A 23,354-nucleotide genomic window follows, 5' to 3' on the forward strand; every position below is an offset into this window, starting at 1 on the left:
TCCATTGCTGTGTAACAAATTACAACCAAACTTAGTGGCTTAAAATAACCACTATTTATTATCTCAGTTTCTGTATGTCTGGAGTTCAGGAGCAGCTAAGCTGCAGATTCTAGGGGTCATGAGATCGCAGTCAAGACCTTGAACACAGCTGCTGTCATATGAAGGCTTGCCCGGGGCCGGAGAATCTGCTTCTCACGGGCTGCGGGCAAGGGATCTTCATGCCTTGCCTTGCATGTCCTCACAACATGGTGGCTGGCTACCTCCAGATGAGTGATGAGAGAGAGAGACAGGGAGAGAGAGAGAGAGAATAAAATGGAAGCCACAGGGCTTGTATAACCTTTTTATAGCTCCATTCTGTAGTCATTTTGCCACATTCTATTCATTAGAACTGAGTTACTAAATACAGCCACACTTAAGGGAAGGGGAATCAGGCTCCTCAGAAGGGGTGAATATCAGAGAATTTGTGGGCATATTTTAAAAACAAAAGTCTTCTTTAAGAACTGCTGGACTAGATGATCTTCAAGGTATTTTTAAGCCTGAATTTCCATGGGGAAGGGAAATGAGGTCAATGTTCAGGTCAGAGTGAGATCCAAGGGGCCCCACGGAAAGTATTTTTCCTCATTACCTACCCAACAGCTTTCCACTAATTCTTTAAAACCAAGTTCAGAAATCACTTCTTTTGGAAAATAGGCAGGCCTCTTCCTCTGTACTATCTCTGTACCTACTTGTATGCAATTATTTTGTTTCTTATTCTCTTTATTAGACTGTGAGCTTTGGAGGTCAGGAGTGTTACTTTCTTTCTTTCTTTAGTACCTGGAGCTGTGTCACAGTAATTCATCTTGTGGGGTCACATTTATTCTATGTTTGTTAATTTATTCTTTCACACGATTCCATCATTTGTATCATATACTATGTGAAGCTTTGGGACAAAAGTCCTGCTCTCAGGATATATTTTAGTAGAGAGACCATAAACAAGTAAACAAAGACAATAACCCGTTCTTTGCAAATAGTAAACACAAATTGAATTAGGTGGGTTATGGTGTGGAGTGGTGTCTACTTTAGGGGTGCTGGTCGAGGGGCATTCTAAGTCTAAATATCTGGCTCTAGCTTCCTCACCTAGAGTCTGGAAACTGAAATTTATACAATGTTATTAAGCAATGATATCTTTTTTTTTCTTTTTTTTTATTATTCTTTTCCCCGTGTCCCCCATTCACAATACAGACCAGGCAAAGAGCCAGGGCTGAGGTATAGATGGGTGGGTTTACTCTGCCTCCTCTTTCTGTACAGTCAGTGTAAGAACACAGCCTGCGGTAAGCACTGGGAGGCCAAGCAATGATATCTTGATTTTTAAAAAAGTTAAAAAGTAAAAAACAAGAAACTCATCTGAAGTGAAAAATCTGTAGGGTCAGTGTGGCCATAAAAGGCATATGCATCACTTGCCTGTGGCCATGTCTACAGACTGGGAGTGAGTTAGTCACATTGGGCTAGACATTGGGCCTCAAACCTGGGCCTTGGGCTCAATGCAACAACAAACGGACTGTCCCGGGGTTATGAATGCGATAGGTTCTGTAGGTTTGTTCTTAAGTTGAATTTGTATGTAAGTCGGAACAGGTACATTTACCTATTAAATGCAACTTAGGTGTTTTCTTAACATAGTATTTATTTCTACCTTTCTGTGCATGTAAACACTTAAACAGTTTCATACCTACAGAACCTATCTCGTTTGTAACCCGGAGACCGCCTGTAGTTGCTGTCTGTACCGAACACCAGGAGCTCAGTGGAGGAAGAGGAGACAACACTGTTTGAAAGAAGCAGAGAGCACAGGCAGTGGGTGTCAGGACGCGGAGTGCAAAGCCAGGCGTGGAGCAGTGTGGGAACAGCTGAGCCTGTTCTGCTCTTTCATGCTTGCACTTGTCCTGGTTCTTCCTAGTCCCATCCCTTCAGCCGGGTGCCCTGCTGCTTATTTCCCCTATTCAGACCGGCTCTCAGGAAACAGTCCCCAGTTGTCCAGGAAACCTTGAGCTGGTGCGTGAAAATGTGTGGGTGCGGTCTAGGTGCTTTCTGTACAGCAGAGGGGCTCTGTTCCAGGAATCTGGTTGGGGAAAGAGTGCTGATGATTTTTCCCGACTCTTTTGATTAAAAAAAAAAAAAAAAAGGCAGCGATTAACAAGCAAACAAAAAACGCCCCTGAATCCTCCCATGTTGGCTCCTCTGTGAAACCTCCTCTGACCACTCAGGGGAGTGGTATTTGAACTACAAAGTACTATTTGGGGAAGACACATTATCTTGAAATGACCTCAACTAATTACAAACTTTTAAATGATTGTAGTGGTCTAGTTTAAAAAAAAAAAAGGAGCCAAGAAATGTAACATAAATATAGTGAATTTTTTCTTTGGGGTAAGATCCCCAAAGTGGTCATTGTAAGACTGCTTTGTGGAAAGTCCCTTTAGAAAGCAGTACTATAAGTGGCTACACTGTAAAGATCATGACTGTGCACTTGTAGGATGAGTGGAGCACATAGTTGTCTTCGTGTTTTGTGAATTGGTACTTATAGCTTGAGCTAAAACGTCCAATGGCAAAGCATAGCTGAAACACCACCACCACATTAGATGGAAGAGATGTCTAGAAAACTGTCAGATGAATCAAAAGCATCTCTAGTGTCATAGAGGGTGTTTGCCACTGAAGACCATATGACAACTTTGAGTCAAATACCTTCATAGTTGGAAGACTAGAAGAAAGAAATATTTCTAAATAAATGTTGTTTTATATAATGGGCCTTTCAGTATACAGTATGCTTAATTAAATTGATCAATTAAATGTTGAAATTAGATACATTACTGTTTCATCTATATTCCTAAAGGCTTGTATTCAAGCGGGTCAAAACCATTACGCATTTTTTTTCTCTTTTAGAAAGTGACTTTATGTTAGGGTCACTTTCGATTCCTGTATACTTTTCTAATTAGAGCAAAATCAAAAACACAAACTTGTTATCCCTTCCAGGGATTCTTAAAATCTAACAGGCGTTTATGCTTTTATGTAAGTAATTAAACTTTAATGGTGAAACCCCAGGCGTCAGGCGGTGGATGGGGAAGAGGCTAAGGGAGGCAGCTGGGTCTCTGTGCCCTCAGAATCCCAGCAGGGCCTCAACCTACCCCGATGAGGCTGGCTCTGCAGGCAGCGTTCCCATCAGGGCAGTTCTTGGAAGAGTGACTTTGGGGCTCTGTCAATGAGTCGGCGTTAGACTAATTAGGAAGAAAGGAAATCAAAAGGCATGTGTTAGTGCTCAACTGTTGCATTACAAACCACCCCCAAATGGAAGGGTGTAAACCAACACCATTTATCGGTCACTATTCTTTGACTTGGCAATCTGGGCAGACGGCTCAACTCAACTCTGTGTCTGTTTGCAGTTGTTAGTGGGTCAGCTGGCCACGGCCGGCCTCATTCACAGCTCACAGCGTGGGCCTCGGGCAAGGATTCTGTAATGCAGGGGTCCCCAAACTTTTTACACAGGGGGCCAGTTCACTGTCCCTCAGACTGCTGGAGGGCCGGACTATAAAAAAAAAAACTATGAACAAATCCCTATGCACACTGCACATATCTTATTTTAAAGTAAAAAAAAAAAAAAAAAAAAAAAAAGGGAACAAATACAGTATTTAAAATAAAGAACAAGTTCAGCAGTAGAGCGTCGGCCTAGCGTGCGGAGGACCAGGGTTCGATTCCCGGCCAGGGCACACAGGAGAAGCGCCCATTTGCTTCTCCACCCCTCCGCCGCGCTTTCCTCTCTGTCTCTCTCTTCCCCTCCCGCAGCCAAGGCTCCATCGGAGCAAGGATGGCCCGGGCGCTGGGGATGGCTCTGTGGCCTCTGTCCCAGGCGCTAGAGTGGCTCTGGTCGCAACATGGCGACGCCCAGGATGGGAAGAGCATCGCCCCCTGGTGGGCAGAGCGTCGCCCCATGGTGGGCGTGCCGGGTGGATCCCGGTCGGGCGCATGCGGGAGTCTGTCTGACTGTCTCTCCCTGTTTCCAGCTTCAGAAAAAAAAATAAAAATGCAAAAAAAAATAAATAAATAAAGAACAAGTAAATTTAAATCAACAAACTGACCAGTATTTCAATGGGAACTATGGACCTGCTTTTGGCTAATGAGATGGTCAATGTCCGGTTCCATATTTGTCACTGCTAGCCGTAACAAGTGATATGACGTGCTTCAGGAGCCATGACGCGTGCATCCCGCATCACCGGAAGTAGTACTGTACGTGAGCGACTCCGCACTTTGCGGTGCCACCACATACAGTACTCCAGGAGCACAGGGTGCGGATGCACCCTGTGCTCCTCTCACTGACCACCAGTGAAAGAGGTGGCCCTTCTGGAAGTGCAGCGGGGGCCGGATAAATGGCCTCAGGGGGCCGCATGTGGCCCGCAGGCCGTAGTTTGGAGACCCCTGCTGTAATGGCTGGGCTGCTGGGCTCTTTCCCTACGTGGTCTCGCTCATCCTCACAAATGGGCCTACGACAACCATGTTCAAGGAGGGTGAAAGCAGAAGCTTCAGAGCTTCAGGAAGCCAGACTTGGAAATCAGAGGGTGTCAGTTCTGCCACATCCTATTGTCAAAGCAAGTCACCAAGTCGACCCAGATTCAAGGTAGGGGGGAAGTAGGTTCTACTTTTTTAAACTTTATTTATTGATTTTAGAGAAAAAGGAAGAGAGAAAGAGACACACAGACAGAGATATTAATCTGTTCTGTATATGCTCTGTCTGGGGATCAAACCCACAACCTTTGCGGGACGATGCTCTAACTCAGTGGTCCCCAACCTTTTTTGAGCCACGGACTGGTTTAATATCAGAAAATATTTTCATGGACCGGCCTTTAGGGTGGGATGGATAAATGTATCACGTGACCGAGACAAGCATCAAGAGTAAGTCTTAGACGGATGTAACAGAGGGAATCTGGTCATTTTTTAAAAATAAAACATCGTTCAGACTTAAATATAAATAAAACAAAAGTAATTGTAAGTTATTTATTCTTTCTCTGCAAACTGGTACCAAATGGCCCACAGACCGGTATCGGTCTGCGGCCTGGGGGTTGGGGACCACTGCTCTAACTAACCGAACTAGCCGGCCAGGGCAGCAGATTCTACCTCTTGATGGGAGTCGTAAAGAAATTGTGGCTGTATCGAATGTATTTGTAGGGCATTTCAGATGGGAGAATAGCTTCCAGAAACTGTGCAGTAGGGATTTTAAGGAGCTCAGCTTGATTAAAACAGAGGAAGCCTGTTGGTGAGCAGTTTGAAATGACACCAGGTAGGCAACCTGAGAGGCCCAAAGAGTGTAATTTGGGAGGAGAGTCTGATGCGAGGGTTCACAAAGCTCAGCGCCGGTGCCGTGTCCACTGCCTCAGGGACTCCTTTTAATTCGTCTTCAGTACTCTTTTCAGTTTTTAAAGTATTTTTTTGCTTTGAGATATTAGTCTCATTAAAGTGAGTCTTTAAAGTGCCATGTCATTAAAGCACAGTGTCCAAAAATGGAAAGCCTTTATGGACTTTTAGAAGACAAAGGAGCACAGCAACAATAAAGGACAGTGATAAAGCATCTGCATTCTGGAGCCACATGGATCCCGGTTCAAATCCTGTCTTCACCACTCAGATGCCATGTGACATTTGATTAGCCACTTAAACTGTTTTGAGTCTTCAGTAGCATGTGGAGCTAAAATAGTATCTATGTCACAGGATGACTGGGAGGATTAGATAATATACTACGGATTTACCTTAGAGTCTTTTTTTTTTTTTTTTTAATTTAGTGAGAAGAGGGGAGGCAGAGACAGACTCTTGCATGTGCCTCAACTGGGATCCATCCGCCAAGCCCACAAGGAGGCAATAGGGTATATTGTTCAGTTGATCAGCAACTGAGCTCTTCTTAGTGCTTGAGGCAGAGGCTATATGGAGCTGTCCTTAACGCTTGGGGCCAACTTGCTTCAATTGAGCCATGGCTGCAGGAGGGGAAAAGAGAGAGAGAGAGAGAGAGAGAGAGAGAGAGAGAGAGAGAAGTGAGAGGAGGAGGGGTGGAGAAGCAGATGGGCGCTTGCCCTGTGTGCCCTGACCAGAAATCAAACCCGGGACATCCACATGCTGGGCCGATGCTCTACCACTGAGTGAACTGGCCAAGGCCTTACCTTAGAGTCTTAAGCATTAAATATATAATATAAGTCCTCTATTAATGCCTTTGGATTTTCATTGTTCATCCATAAAATGAGGTACTATTGCTGAAATTCCAGGGCCTTATTCTTTTGGGCCTTATTCTTTAAATAACTAATAAAATTGAGCATCAAGAAATTTGCAAATATAAATCCCAAGGATAGTGTTTTTTCTAGTGATTTGTGTCCAAGAAAGTCTGTTTCAAAGCTAATTACTTCCCTTCCCTGAGAGAAAACTAACCTCTGTGCAAGCATATCTTACACAGAGTTGATGCTTCACAGAATGAATGCATTTATTCTCTATTTGAATGTATCGTGTAAGATGAATCAGGATGCTGGAGGCTGCTCACTTTTACCCACATAACTTTTCTCTGTTTAACAAATATTGTAAACCTTGTACTGTATTATATTCCCTGTGCTAGATATTGGAGATATAATGGTGAATGAAATCAACATCACTGCTCTCAACAGCTGCTTTTTATAGTCTGTGTTAAATAAAACCTAAGTTACATATGTATAACTTTTTTCCTCCAGGAAATATTGACAAATAGATGCCTTAATTTTTTGTCCTCAATCCTGGGATATTGTTCATATTAACTTAACAGAAGTAATTTAATCTGTTTTGAAAAAACAGTTATTTTGGAGGAAATCTGTGGGGCCAACCCTAAATCAGATGATTCATCTGTCTGGCAAGTAGAGTGGAAACCATACTGGCCAATAGTGTGTGACTTTCCTGAGTCCCTCACTCAGGGATGGACAGCTTCTCCTAAAGCTGGTTGGACCCTTCATGGTTTTGGTGGCATAACAACTTCAGGTAACGGAGACCTTTATCCACAGGTAGCTTCTAAAATTGTATTAATCTGTACTAATCTAAGTAAAATTAATGCCTCCCAGACCATGATATTTGGAACTGACTTATCCTTGCTTTGTATTTATGTTTTTCACATCTCTGCACATGAATAACCCTATTAACTCAATAAATAGAAAGCATCCAAGTCACATACAACAGTGCCCAATTTAGGCCTTAGGAGACTTCAAACTCAGGACAAGTATAAATGAAACTTAAACGATTTTATAAATTACAGATCTAGGTTCAACAGGAAACTATGCCATGTTCTGGCTTCATTTCTTTTCCAGGAAAGTGGGTGATACCTATTTGAGTATTTATCTTGACCCCAGATGGAGGAACAACCAGGGAAAAGTACTCCCCATCTTCCTGATTATCCATTCAGAGCATCTGGATAAAGCACAGGTGTGGTTCTGGCCTCCCTACTGTACCCCACTATTGACTAACTTTCTAAGCCCCAACTCAGAAGCACACATTCCCCATTCTCCGCCTCTTTTCCCCACTCCTGATTCATCCCTATTGTTTTCCTTTTAACCTTTTCCCAAGAAACAGTTGAATCAGTCACGATGTCTTATGTCATATTGCTTTAATTATAATCCAAAATGGAAAGTATTGGCACACAACTATCAGACAGAAATAGCAATGTTTCTTCAAACATGGTGAATAGAGTAGCATGCAATCTACTGTCAGTTATCCATGAATGTGCCCATCCCAGCACTTTTTTTAAAAAAACCCCTCAAGAAAACCGAGAAATACATTTTTAATGGTTCCACCGGTGCCTCCAGGCTTTGGAAACTCTAACAAGGATCAGTCTATAAAAATAGTTGCTATAAGCATGTATAATAAATTAAGCATGACTTTTCAATTATTCACTGAGTCTTCCTAAGGATTGAGATGCTATAGGGATCTGAAAATGCAATGTTAATAAGCACTCAGTAGTGACTTTTAAAAGCAGGTTGAAAAGGAGTGTTTATCTAAATTTTGCCTTGGCTGCAGAAAGAGCTAAAAGGATAACTTCAGATTAGTTGTACTAATTAATGTAACCTTTCAATGGGAGACATTATTTTATGTATTAGTGCCATTTTTTTGGTTTATATTACATGCTTGATCATAGAATAGAGATGGGTAGAACGAATAGTAATAGTGAAAGTGGTAGATACTATTTATGAGCTACTTTGATTGGATGTTTTCATAGATTATACCCAGTTGTATAGAAGGCAACTGAATATAGAGAGATTAGGTCACTTGCCCATGGTCACTGAGCTAGGATTTGAACACTGGCCTTTTGTAAGGATAAAACTTGTGTTTTCCCCACTATGCTTCTCTAACTGAATAAGCTTTCTTCCCACAGGTGGGTTGATGAAGAGAAGCAGCTAGGGGCTATGGGGTCAGAGTTCTTTGTTTGAATACCAGCTCTTCCTCTTACTAGCAGTGTGACCTTTGATAGTTTCATCCTTTCTAAAATAGAGATAATAATGTGCAAGTGAAGTAGGAAAATGTATACACAGCAATTAACCCAGGGCCTGCTTTGCAGCGAGAGTTCAGTATGTGGTATTGTTGCGGTGACCATTATTTTTACTGAAAGTAAATAAAAGGAAAAAGAATGGTGCAGTTGCCTTAGATGGCACCCTAAAGCTGCATCATATGTTCTTGCTAGCATGGGAGAATGGCAGATAACTCACTATTCTGAGTCGTCAAAACGGGGTGACCTCAACCTGTCTCACTCCTCCTGGCCAGCTGTCCAAAGCCCCTACCACATCCCACTGAACGGTGCTTCCCAGGCCGCGTCTGTCTTCTGGAGGCAATTCAGGAGACCCCTCAGCTTCCTTTGGGTAGTGTCACAGGAGGTTCATGGTCAACGTGGTGTCTTTTCTTTAATCATGTCCTCCTCCCAGAGCTAACCCCAGCAGAGAAATCTCCAATGGGTTCTTCCTTTTTGAAACATTTCTTCCACCCATTAGATGCTAGGGCCTTTTCCCCTCAAAGAAAGCCTGATTTAGCATGCCTCAATACAATCAAATAATGATAGCTTTACCCTTCTGAGACTTAAGAAATTCCCTTCCGAAGGTGGGAAGGGAATTGAGTGTGATGAGTTAGAGTGTGTTCTTCTAAAATTCATATGTTGAAGCCCAACTCCCCGTACCTCAGGATGTGACTATATTGGGAGACAGGATCTTTAAAAAGGTGGTTAAGGTAACACAGGGTCATATGAGTGAGTCCCAATGTAGTATGACTGGTGTCCTTATAAGAAGAGGAGATTAGAACAGAGGGACCACCATGTGAGGACGAGATGGCAGTCATCTGCAAATCAAGGAGAGAGGCCTCAGAATGAAACAAACCTGCCAACACCTTGCTCTTGGACTTTCAGCTTCCAGAACCGAGAGAAAATTCATTTCTGTTATTGAAGCCCCTCAGTGTGTGGTGTCTTGTGGTGGCAACCTGAGCAGACTGACGCAGGCGGAACGGTCCTCAGGTGGGCTGGAGGCAGAAGATACTGTGCTCAAGATCCCCTCTGGGGAAGCCGGGGTCAGGGGAGAGCTTTCATAGCCAGGTCACTTAGGGTCTTGGGTGTGTGAAGGTGTGTGAGGGACAGACAAGAGCACAGGGAACTTTGAAGGCACCCTCTTAAGAGGGTCTTCTGACTTAAGTATGTTTCTCCACAGGTCTGAAATTATATCGTTAGCAATTCATATGGAAGTCTAGAAGCCGTTTTTTAGTGAAAAAGTGGGGATGTGTGAGATCACCCGGGTGCCATCGAAGGACTGGGTGTGGGGTGTGGATTTTGGGGGGTTCTGGGGAAAGGGCATTGAAGGGGAGGACGGGAAGACACTGGTCATCGGTCCTCCCCACCCCTCGCCCCAGCCTGGCAGCGTCTCTGACTGAGGCTCCAGGAAGAAGGGGCGTTCTGCTTTAACCCTGGTCCCTGGGGCATCCCTCCTGAGTGTGCGGCTGACGCACATGGCTGCGGTCGTGATTGCTGGAAGGTTTCAGGGTCCTGACAGCTGTCCTTTGAGACTCTGCTTTTGACCTTTAGGTGCTGCAGCGTCTTCCATGGGTCCCCTGTGTGGGAACGACTGTGTCTTGCTATAGAGCGTGGGTGACTGGTTGCAGCAGTGTCTTGGGCTACACAATGCTCTTCCTCAAAGGCAGGCTTGGAGGGCAGAGAGCCAGTTGGCTTCCCCGGAAGGCTTTGCTTACATACGCCTTATACTTTGGTGGTTGCCTTGCAAAATATTGACTTGTTAATCCAGGGAATGGTTACATATTCTGTGGCTTAAGTTTTTCTATTGTAGTAAAATATATATAACATATAATTTCCCATTTTAACAGTTTTAAGTGTGTAGTTTTGTGGCATTGGGTCTGTGGCTTTTTGCCTCTGAACTTGACCCCACCTCTGTTTTCTTGTGAAGCTGCATCCTCTCCAGTGCCATGACCATATTTCCTCCATGCCAAGATGCCATTAATTGGAAAACAAGTCATTACTTGTTTAAAAGGCTATGCCTGGCAAGTTCTAAGCCCCATTTCTGTTTCAGAAACATTAATATGTAGCAAATATACATAATAAAATTGAGGAAATATGTAGCCTCTTTGTGTCCTGTGGCAATCACAGGAATTTTTTAAAAGTTTCAGAGGAGAGTCACTTTCTGTATGGTGTCCCTGCTGACCGATCTGCTTCCTGGGCAGTCACATTAGCCCCTTGGCACTGCCTGTGCAGAAGATGTCTAAAATTAAAAAAAAAAAAAAGTAAGCTTAAGTTTGTGGAGAAAAACAGGGTGTCATGACAGTCTCAGAAAAGAAGCTTATTAGAGACTAAATAACCACTTCAGGGAAAAGGTGTTTGGTATTTATTGAGCATCTACTATCTGCTGAGAGCCTGGCACACATTTCTCACGTCAATGGTGCCACCGGGGGAGGCAGGTTGGATCCACATTCTGCAGAGGGAGACAGGCAGGCTCGGGCTGTTGAAGCAGTTGCTGAGACCTGAGAGCCCACAGGGAGTGGAGCTGGGTTGGACTCTGTAGGCCATTGTCTATAGTGTCATTTGTCCACTGACGGTGTCCTACTTCATGATGGGTTTCTATTTTTTAACCCATATTTGGACTGTTGTTACCTATTATTTTACATAAATATATTTATATCCTTTCTCTTCTGTATTTTATAAGCCTTTGGCCATTGTGCCTTCCACAGCATTTTATGAATCCGCGGTGCTCAGTTACGACCTATTGATTTGATTTTAATGTGTGGTAAGGAGGCATTCTGTCATGTAGCTGATCTGAAATAAGATCCAGAGCCAAGATCATTTTAAAGCACTAGGTATGACTTGTGGGACTTCTGATGATTCTGACACCCACAATGTCAGAGATTCAAGGAGACTGATGAGGGAATAAATGGAATTTTAAAATCTGAAAATAGCTTTTTCGTTAAGGATTTCTATAAAATATTTTCACTACTTCAAGTCCCTATCATTGAAATTCATTTAGATTTCCATCAGCGCTGTCATAATGTTTATGTTTTGTCCTCAGATTACAGTCCACCCACACCAGACAACGGTATTGTTTATACCTTTGAGCCTTGCCTTTTTGAAGATTTCAAAAGACTAGTCTGGAAAAATGTTCATGCAGAAATATCCATCAAGCTCAAAAGGGGACAGAAAAACAAAAGCTAATGTCATTGGAAGATTGTATTTTCTCTTGACTTTGGTGGTTGTTTCCTGCTTGAGTCACTTCTGAAAGGGTGACAGTGGACAGCAGCCTCAAGAGGCAGTGCGAATTGTCTCAGTGAACAACAGAAGATATAAACAAACTTCCTTTCAGTTCATGGTAGTACTTATTTTGCATTGGAAAGTATGTGTCATTCAAACTACTATAATTCCCATTCTTACGCCAAACGTAATCCTGGAGGAGGCTGCTGCTGGCATGAGGTCTGGATTCTGCACTGCCTCAAAGCTGGTAGCTTGTTTTTCCATCTGGGCTAGGCGCAGAGTTTGTTTTGCAAGTATTTTTATTTTGAGTTACTCATTCTCTGTCCAGTCTTGGGCTACTGTCGGACATATGCCAGGCTTTGCCCCAAGAGTTGGAAATGTAATATGGCCCTTGTTTAAAAGTGTTTTGCTACTGGAAGTACAACTAGTTCTACTGAGGTTTGTGTTGGCCACCTCAGCCTTGTGGGTTCCATTCCACATTTTTCTTTAGTTCTGCAACGTTTTATGGCTTGGCTACCTGAATGACTGGCCCTCGCACTATTCCTTCCTCCCAGCTGCGAAGCGCTGCCGGAGTACTTGGCTCAAGACCTCCAGATTTGACTTTGGAATAGTCATGATGATGGCTCAAGTGTTCCTGGAGAGTGTTCCTATCTGGAACTTCCCTGGCTGATCTGATGCGGCTCCCGTTGTTGGCTTTTCTCCACGGGGATGTGTTTAAGTACTCTGTCTGAAGAAGGCACTGAGCCTTTGTCGCACAGGGTTGATTTATGTTGGCGTTCTCCAGGTTAGGAGCCTTTATTAATTTCCTGTTGCTGCTGCAACAAATTCCACAAACATAAAACAACACACACTTATTTTCTTGCATTCTGAAGGTCAGGAGTGCAAAAGATGTCTTAAGAAACTAACATCTAGGTATCAGTGACCGATTCTTTCTCGAGGCTGCAGGGAGAATCTGCTTTTCTCCCCCTGTCACTCCTAGAGGACCCTGCCAGTCCTCGGTGTGTCACTCCAGTCTCTGCGTTCATGGTCACACTGACTTCTCGACTGTGGTCAAATCCACTCTACTTTCCTCTTACAAGGACTCCATGATTACATTTAGGACCCACCCAGGTAATCCAGGATAATCTTCCACCTCAAGAGCCATATCTACAAAGTCACTTTTGCCAATCAAGGTAATTGTCACAGGTTTTGGGTTATAGGACATGGACATCTTGGGGGGTCATTATTCAGTCTACCACAGACCATGAAGTGTCTGAATTTGAATTCTGTCTCTAACAATGCTTTATACGTTGTAAGCCTTAGATTGCTCATGTCCAAATGGTGATAATAATGCTCATCTCTCACTAGGCTGATGGAAGATTTGATGAGAAAGTATATATAGCATCAGGGACTTCATAGGCATTCGGTTGTGTTTCTTTTTCCCCCATCTCCTCTCATAATATCTGAAGAATGCAACCAATCTACCACCAGTAACTACTCTAAGAGATTTAATCAAGGGCAACTACAATATTATATATAAAGTACCTAGCACCCTGTAGAATTAATAAATTCTAATTCTTACCCTTTCGTTCTTCTCCCTTATTTCTTTTCTATTAACGAAGTCTGGAAGTTTATTATAATAGTTTTCTCAGCTGCAACATTATTATTCTTGGACTTCAAATAAACCCCAAACTAATTTTCTTTTTTGTATGACTCTGTCTCTTTCATTCTAACATGTTATATTTTCTAGGCCTAAATTTAGGTTTTATGATTTATCTTTAAATAAATTAAAATGTATTATGTGTCTGGTAGTGGTCCACATATTGTGCGAGATGTTGCACATCATAGAGTGGTAGTTAGGGGTAACCACTCTGGAAACAGAATGCCTGGGCTTGATGCCCAGCTATGCCTCACAATAGCTCTCTGACCTTGGGCAAGTCGCCTGACCTGTCCTTTGTAAAGAGAGAGTAATAATAGTATCTTATATTGTAGGATTGTTAGAAGAATCAAATAATTAGTCCTTAGTACAGTGCTTGGCATATGGGAAACCCTATATGAGTTGTTGTTAAATAAATGAGGGAGTAAATAAATAAACTCTTAGGGCTTTACCCTTAGTTGTGATCACAGCTCCACAACTCCAGACATTGTTGAATGATTTTAGTACCTGTTCTCCTTGAATACCTAAGAAATATGTACAAACACTTATTAAAATAAGTTAATGAGCCTGACCAGGTGGTGGTGTAGTGGATAGAGCATTGGAATGGCACGCAGAGGACCCAGGTTCAAGACTCTGAGGTCACTAGCTTGAGTGTGGGTTCATCTGGTTCGAGCAAGGCTCACCAGCTTGAGCCCAAGGTCATTTGCTCTGCTGTAGCCCCCTGGTCAAGGCACATATGAGGAATCAATCAATGAAAAACTAAGGTGCCGCAATGAAGAGTTGATGCTTCTTATCTCTCTCCCTTCCTGTCTGTCTGTCCCTATCTGTCCCTCTCTCTGACTCTGTCTCTGTCACACACAAAAAAGAAAGAAATAAATAAAGAAAAAAGTTAATGAACTAAGCAAATAAAGAAATCCCCCACTTTAAGATATCATAGCAATATGGATATAATGACCAGATATTGCTGATTGGTTTCAATACTCTTCTCCTCGAGCCCTGTATGCCTTTAGAATTCTTCTCAACACAGTAATTTACAATTCTTCTCCAACAGTTTTTACAAGTTATTCCAAGCAGATACCCAAGACAAAGTATTTTTCCTACCCAGTCTCTGGGTTGGTTCTGACTCTGCCGGGATAGTTCTGAGCCTTGACTCTTTTGTTTCTTTCTATTATCTCCCAGCTAGATTCATTCATGGACTTGAAAATTGTATTATCATCTTATTTTGAAGTAAAAATATTTAAAGACAGACTACTAAGCAAACTCGAGGAACCTTCTTCTATGTGGGCACAGTTGTATCTTCACTGTCTTGAGTGTTTGGATTGTTCAGCAAATTTATGATCCACTCACATTTATGTCCACCTTCTCATTCACAAGGATATGAGAAGCAGCTACAAATGCTTTGAATAACTCTACACAATCTCTATAGCATTTTTAGATCACTAACTTAATTCTGTCAATTAACATAATGAAGTTAGTGTGGAATTCCTTTATTAATAGTAAAATCCCTTGTTATTAATTATTATTATATTACAGTACAATATTTTTCTACAAAACTCATATAAGATTTTTCTCTAAATATTTGTCAGGGAATAGTCTATATTTTATAGGCTCTTACCTTTTCCCTTCATTTTTAATTAATTGGAATTTTTGGACAATATTTCTATTAAAAATAGCTTCAAAATTACTATAGTTAATCATATACATTGTAATAAAGAATACAAAAACTTTAATTTTTATTTTGTTGATATACATGCAATTTAAAATTGTGTGTAACAAAACCTAGCTAAATGTAACTTTAAAAAATAAATTGTCGGGAGTGACGTCACGGAAATGGCGCCGTGAGAAGCGCGTCAGACAGCTCTCCCCTAAATCACAACAAATTTATCAACTAGAAACAGAAAAATTTATCCTCGGAGAATTCCGGAGTTCCACACAAACTGAAAGCAAAAGGACTGTTATCACTTGAATCTGAGAGACGAGGGTGTGGAGGAAGCTACCGCAGCGACGCTCATTCAAGCCGCGAGGGAGTGCGCCTCCGTGCTATCAATAAGATCACCCTCAGATGCCGATAAGAAAGAGGAAATCGAATATTATGGATACAAAAGAAAGAGAGGTAACACAAATAGATGTGGAAAAATCTATGGAGAAAAGACTTAACATATTGGAAGCCTTGGAGCTAAATGACAGAGAATTTAAAATAGAAATCTTAAAAATACTCAGAGATATACAAGAAAACACAGAAAGGCAATATAGGGAGATCAGAAAACAACTCAATGAACACAAAGAATATATTACCAAGGAAATTGAAACTATAAAAGCAAATCAAACAGAAATGAAAAACTCAATTCACGAGCTGAAAAATGAGGTAACAAGCTTAGCTAACAGAACAGCCCAGATTGAAGATAGGATTAGTGAAATAGAAGACAAACAACTTGAGGCACAACAGAGAGAAGAAAGAGACTCAAAAATAATAAAAAATGAGAAAGCCCTACAGGAATTGTCTGACTCCATCAGAAAGAATAACATAAGAATAATAGGTATATCAGAGGGAGAAGAAAAAGAAAATGGAATGGAGAATATACTCAAACAAATAATAGACGAGAACTTCCCAAGCCTGTGGAAGGAACTAAAGCCTCAAATTCAAGAAGCAAACAGAACACCGAGTTTTCTTAACCCCAACAAACCCACTCCAAGGCACATCATAATAAAGATGACACAAACCAATGACAAAGAAAAAATTCTCAAGGCAGCCAGGGAAAAGAAGAGTACAACATATAAAGGAAGGCCTATTAGATTATCATCAGATTTCTCAGCAGAAACTCTACAAGCTAGAAGAGAGTGGACCCCAATATTTAAAGCCCTGAAAGAGAGGAACTTTCAGCCAAGAATACTATACCCATCAAAGCTATCCTTCAAGTATGAAGGAGATATAAAAACATTCACAAATACAGAAAAGATGAGAGAATTTATCAACAGAAAGCCCCCACTCCAGGAAATACTAAAGGGGGTTTTCCAACCAGATTCAAAGAACAAAAGAAAACAACACCACAAGTAACAGCTCCACCAAGAACACAATAAAACCAAACTTAAACTGTGACAACAAAGGAAAAAAAGGGGGGAGAGGATGGAGATTAACAGTAGCAAAGGATGATGAAGTGCAGAAATACTTATAAGATAGGGTACTACAATGAATATGGTAGGTACCCTTTTCATTACTTAATGGTAACCACCCTTAAAAAAACCACCACAAAAACACTTGACTTAAAAAAGGTAGCAACAGAGGAAAGAAGTATGGAACACAAACAAACAAAAACAAATGATAGAAAAACAAAAGAGAAGAATCAAACTAGATACAAAACTAACAGAAAGCAATTTATAAAATGGCAGTAGGGAACCCACAAGTGTCAATAATTACACTAAATGTAAATGGATTAAACTTACCAATAAAAAGACACAGAGTAGCAGAATGGATTAAAAAAGAAAATCCAACTATATGCTGCCTACAAGAAACACATCTAAGCAACAAGGATAAAAACAAATTCAAAGTGAAAGGCTGGAAAACAATACTCCAAGCAAACAACACCCAAAAAAAAGCAGGTGTAGCAATACTCATATCTAATAATGCTGACTACAAGACAGAAAAAGTACTCAGAGACAAAAATGGTCATTTCATAATGATTAAGGGGAAGTTGAATCAAGAAGACATAACAATCCTTAATATATATGCACCAAACCAAGGAGCACCAAAATATATAAGACAGCTACTTATTGACCTTAAAACAAAAACTAACAAAAATACAATCATACTTGGAGACCTCAATACACCGCTGACGGCTCTAGATCGGTCATCCAAACAGAGAATCAATAAAGATATAGTGGCCTTAAACGAAATACTAGAACACCTGGATATGATAGACATCTACAGGACACTTCATCCCAAAGCGACAGAGTATACATTTTTCTCTAGTGTACATGGAACATTCTCAAGAATTGACCATATGTTGGGCCACAAAGACAATATCAGCAAATTTAGAAAAATTGAAATTGTACCAAGCATATTTTCTGATCATAAAGCCTTGAAACTAGAATTCAACTGCAAAAAAGAGGGGGAAAACCCACAAAAATGTGGAAACTAAACAACATACTTCTAAAAAATGAATGGGTCAAAGAAGAAATAAGCGCAGAAATCAAAAGATATATACAGACAAATGAAAATGAAAATACGACATATCAGAATCTCTGGGATGCAGCAAAAGCAGTAATAAGAGGAAAGTTCATATCACTCCAGGCCTATATGAACAAACAAGAGAGAGCCGAAGTAAACCACTTAACTTCACACCTTAAGGAACTAGAAAAAGAAGAACAAAGACAACCCAAAACCAGCCGAAGAAAGGAGATAATAAAAATCAGAGCAGAAATAAATGAAATAGAGAACAGAAAAACTATAGAAAAAATCAATAAAACAAGGATCTGGTTCTTTGAAAAGATCAACAAAATTGACAAACCCTTGGCAAGAATCACCAAGGAAAAAAGACACAGGACTCAAATAAATAAAATCCAAAATGAAAGAGGAGAGATCACCACAGACATCATAGAAATACAAAGAATTATTGTAGAATACTATGAAAAATTATATGCCACCAAATACAACAATCTAGAAGAAATGGATAAATTCCTAGAACAATACAACCTTCCTAGACTGAGTCATGAAGAAGCAGAAAGCCTAAACAGACCAATCAGCAGGGAGGAAATAGAAAAAACTATTAAAAATCTCCCCAAAAATAAAAGTCCAGGCCCAGACGGTTATACTAGTGAATTCTATCAAACATTCAAAGAAGACTTGGTTCCTATTCTACTCAAAGTCTTCCAAAAAATTGAAGAAGAAGCAATACTTCCAAACACATTTTATGAGGCCAACATAACCCTCATACCAAAACCTGGCAAGGATGGCACAAAGAAAGAAAACTACAGACCAATATCTCTAATGAATACAGATGCTAAAATACTAAACAAAATACTGGCAAACCGAATACAACAACATATTAAAAAAATAATACATCATGATCAAGTGGGATTCATCCCAGAATCTCAAGGATGGTTCAACATACGTAAAACGGTTAACGTAATACACCATATCAACAAAACAAAGAACAAAAACCACATGATCTTATCAATAGATGCAGAAAAGGCTTTTGATAAAATACAACACAATTTTATGTTTAAGACTCTCAACAAAATGGGTATAGAAGGAAAATATCTCAACATGATAAAGGCCATAGATGATAAACCATCAGCCAACATCCTATTAAACGGCATAAAACCGAGGACTTTCTACCTTAAATCAGGAACAAGACAGGGTTGTCCACTCTCACCACTCTTATTCAACGTGGTGCTAGAAGTTCTGGCCAGAGCAATCAGACAAGACAAAGAAATAAAAGGCATCCATATCGGAAAAGAAGAAGTAAAGCTATCACTTTTTGCTGATGATATGATCCTATACATCGAAAACCCGAAGGACTCCACAAAAAGATTATTAGAAACAATAAACCAATACAGTAAGGTCTCAGGATACAAAATTAACATACAAAAGTCCATAGCCTTTCTATATGCCAACAATGAAATATTAGAAAACGAACTCAAAAAAATAATCCCCTTCACGATTGCAACAAAAAAAATAAAATACCTAGGAATAAACATAACAAAGAATGTAAAGGACCTATATAATGAAAATTACAAAGCATTGTTAAGGGAAATCGAAAAAGATACAATGAGATGGAAAAATATTCCTTGTTCTTGGATAGGAAGAATAAATATAATCAAAATGGCCATATTACCCAAAGCAATATACAAATTTAATGCAATTCCCATCAAAATCCCTATGAGATTTTTTAAAGAAATGGAACAAAAAATCATCAGATTTATATGGAACTATAAAAAACCCCGAATAGCCAAAACAATCCTAAGGAAAAAGAATGAAGCTGGGGGCATTACAATACCTGACTTTAAACTATATTATAGGGCCACGATAATCAAAACAGCATGGTATTGGCAAAAAAATAGACACTCAGACCAATGGAACAGAATAGAAAGCCCAGAAATAAAACCACATATATATGGTCAAATAATCTTTGATAAAGGGGCCAACAACACACAATGGAGAAAAGAAAGCCTCTTCAACAAATGGTGTTGGGAAAACTGGAAAGCCACATGCAAAAGAATGAAACTCGACTACAGCCTGTCCCCGTGTACTAAAATTAATTCAAAATGGATCAAAGACCTAAATATAAGACCTGAAACAATAAAGTACATAGAAGAAGTCATAGGTACTAAAATCATGAACCTGGGTTTTAAAGAACATTTTATGAACTTGACTCCAATGGCAAGAGAAGTGAAGGCAAAGATAAATGAATGGGACTACATCAGAATTAAAAGTTTTTGCTCAGCAAGAGAAACTGATATCAAAATAAACAGCCAACTATATGGGAACTGATATTTTCAAATGACAGCTCAGATAAGGGCCTAATATCCAAAATTTACAAAGAACTCATAAAACTCAACAACAAACAAACAAACAATCCAATAAAAAAATGGGAAGAGGACATGAACAGACACTTCTCCCAGGAAGAGATACAAATGGCCAACAGATATATGAAAAGATGCTCAGCTTCATTAGTTATTAGAGAAATGCAAATCAAAACTACAATGAGATACCACCTCACTCCTGTTAGATTAGCTATTATCAACAAGACGGGTAATAGCAAATGTTGGAGAGGCTGTGGAGAAAAAGGAACCCTCATTCACTGTTGGTGGGACTGTAAAGTAGTACAACCATTATGGAGGAAAGTATGGTGGTTCCTCAAAAAACTGCAAATAGAACTACCTTATGACCCAGCAATCCCTCTACTGGGTATATACCCCAAAACCTCAGAAACATTGATACGTGAAGACACATGTAGCCCCATGTTCATTGCAGCACTGTTCACAGTGGCCAAGACATGGAAACAACCAAAAAGCCCTTCAATAGAAGACTGGATAAAGAAGATGTGGCACATATACACTATGGAATACTACTCAGCCATAAGAAATGATGACATCAGATCATTTACAGCAAAATGGTGGGATCTTGATAACATTATAAGGAGTGAAATAAGCAAATCAGAAAAAAACAAGAACTACATGATTCCATACATTGGTGGAACATAAAAATGAGACTAAGAGACATGGACAAGAGTGTGGTGGTTACCAAGGGTGGGGGGGGGAGGGAGGACATGGGAGGGAGGGAGGGAGAGAGTTAGGGGGAGGGGGAGGGGCACAGAGAACTAGATAGAGGGTGACGGAGGACAATCTGACTTTGGGCGAGGGGTTTGCAACATAATTTGATGACAAAATAACCTAGACATGTTTTCTTTGAATATATGTACCCTGATTTATTAATGTCATCCCATTACCATTAATAAAAATTTATTAAAAAAAAAAATAAATTGTCTTTGGTGCTGCTACCTTCTAGTAATTTTGTATCATTAAATATGGAAACCTTCCAGAATTGATTTTTGTGTATTACTCAAGCCAGCATCTCACTTGATGGGCTTCTACACCCATCCTTCTACATTCATGTCAACAAGAGTAGTCATGCTCTGGGCGGAGCCTGAGTTGGAAATAACATTGTTTTGACTAGTGTGGCATTTACCACGTACTTATCAGGGAAGCCAGAGGAACATTTTGATGGAATTTGTGTCTGCTCTCACCTCACCTTATTTTCTTCTGCATTCTTGTTGGTTTTTTTTCTAGTTGAGATAACCACTTCCTTCCACTTGCTCTGGAGTACATACTTTAGTGAGCTCAACAGATGTTATAAACAGACTAACTTTAGTTTCAGAAAATCTAGACTGGCCCAGAGGCTTTCATAATAAATGCTTTTTATTTTTTAATTATTTTAGCTCAACAGTGTCATGAAATGGGTCATCAGATGGAGATAGCTTTATCATTGAGCTCCAAAGCTCTAGGAATCCTTTTGCCTCTAAAGAGGCAACATATAGGCTAATACTCTCGTGAATACCCAAGTGATCAGTGAGTAGTTGTGCTATGATGACATCCTCCATTCATTCCGATGTAAAATTGCTGAAGGCAAAGTAACTAACATTTATTAGGACATTCAGATGGTTAAATCCAAACTAGTGTTGCCACCATTACGTATTAGCAATCTGATTTTCAGAAGAAGGAATTGAATCTAAGGGATTCATCAATTTTGCCTAAAGTCACATAGCTGGTGTAAGGAGTTGAGACTGAAATACAGGTCTGCCTGGTTCCAACATATTTAGGCGAGTCAGGATCATTCCTGCCCTTAGAATAGTTCTCTAATCAATTGAACTCTTGGCTCAAGAAAATAGTTTATGTGCCAAGATCATGTAGAAAATGAATGTGGTGTTGGATAATCTGTGTCTACGCCCTTGTGCTCCCAGAGCACAAAGTTATAACAGTTGTTCTGTGATCCCTTCCTATGTAGCTGGTTTAATGATTCTCAGTAAGACTCAGGAATGTGACTGTTTCAGTGCTTCTTTTTTATATAGTTTCAGAATTTCCAGTAAAAGTGAATTAATACTTACTAGTCACAAATTTATAGTCCTAGAACCACTGACCTGAACAAATCATCTAATACTCTGACTTTTCATTTTTAATACACATACCACCCTAAAAGAAAAAAAAAATAGACTTCACCAGAATTCATTGCAAGACATACCTCTTGCATGAGACAGTAATGAGGCAATGTCTGGTTCTTATTAAAAGTCATAAATAAATGGTTCATAACCCAAACAAGAGTATAGACCTTGTCATAAAGATCACTGCTGCCCAAAGCATTGTCAGGGGAACATGCTTTTAGAAACATGGCATGAGACCATTCTTCATACCTTATTTTGGTTTAGTTGTCACTTGAATCCTTCTTGACACTTTAAAAATCCAGCCTTTTTAAATATAGCTGGGGAAAGAGATATGTTACTCACAATTGGGAAAAGTTGCAAAGGAAATTTTCCAACACTCACACCAGGAAGAGACCTTTGGGATGTTTGTTTTGTTTGTAGGTATATAGTTTTGTCACTATAGAAGTTTAAATTTCACACTCAGGAGGGACAAATATATGGTGACAGAAAATGAGTTGACTTTTGGTGATGGGCACATAATGCAATCGATAGTTCAAATGCCATGGAAATATTCACCTGAAACCTGTGTTTTCTTATTGATCAATGTCACCCCATTAAATTCAATTTCTAAAGAAAAAAATATTTAATTACATCTCATTTCATATTTTTATAAAAATAAATACTATTTTCAATTCTAAAAAAAAAAAGAAGAAAGCAAACTTTACTTGTGTCTTTAAGAAGAGCAAGGTTTCAATTAGAGAAAGAAGGTCAAGACAGTAGGCATTTCATGTAGCCCAGTAAAGAAGAAGGTAAAGAAGGATGGAAAGGAGGGACATAGGATGATGGGATGCAGGCTGAAGAGAGATGGATGGATGAATGATAGGGTCATAGAGTTGTGAGAGTAGTTAGTAAGAAGGAATTAAGGCATGGGAAGTTGATCCTGAGGGCCTCTTACTGGAAGACCTAGCTATTGAAATCTCTGTCTCATAATATAGCCAGACAGAATGTACACTGCAGACAGAAATAAGGTGCTGTATGAGCTTCCTTGGGTCTCAGGACTCTCTCCAGGTTCTCATTGCCTTTAACTAACTGTGTATCCTTGGGGGGGCATTGTTGCCTGACTTCCATTGTCTTCATGTTTAAAGTGAGTCCATGTGTTATTTTCGTTCTCTGAAATGCCCCTACCTTCTTGTCCACCTGTTGAAATCCTAGTCCTTCTTTAAGAATCTTTTCAGAAGCCATTTCTACCAATAGGCTTTTCTCAGTTGACTCACTCATCCCCACAAGCTGTGACCTTTTTGTTTCCAGAATCACTGTAACTCTGTCTGAACTACTTGTCTTCCAAGTA

The 23,354-nt window shown here is 40.1% G+C and overlaps 1 non-coding gene across 1 annotated transcript; it reads right to left on the minus strand.

Annotated features, from left to right (window-relative positions):
• Positions 1-1,197: 1,197 nt before the first annotated feature.
• LOC136327551 (small nucleolar RNA SNORA51) lies at positions 1,198-1,327 on the minus strand. Its single transcript, XR_010729745.1, has one exon. It is a non-coding gene; the product is annotated as a small nucleolar RNA SNORA51 (small nucleolar RNA).
• Positions 1,328-23,354: the final 22,027 nt, after the last annotated feature.

This window comes from Saccopteryx bilineata, chromosome 2 (assembly GCF_036850765.1).
Source record: "Saccopteryx bilineata isolate mSacBil1 chromosome 2, mSacBil1_pri_phased_curated, whole genome shotgun sequence".
Classification (NCBI taxonomy): Eukaryota; Metazoa; Chordata; class Mammalia; order Chiroptera; family Emballonuridae; genus Saccopteryx; species Saccopteryx bilineata.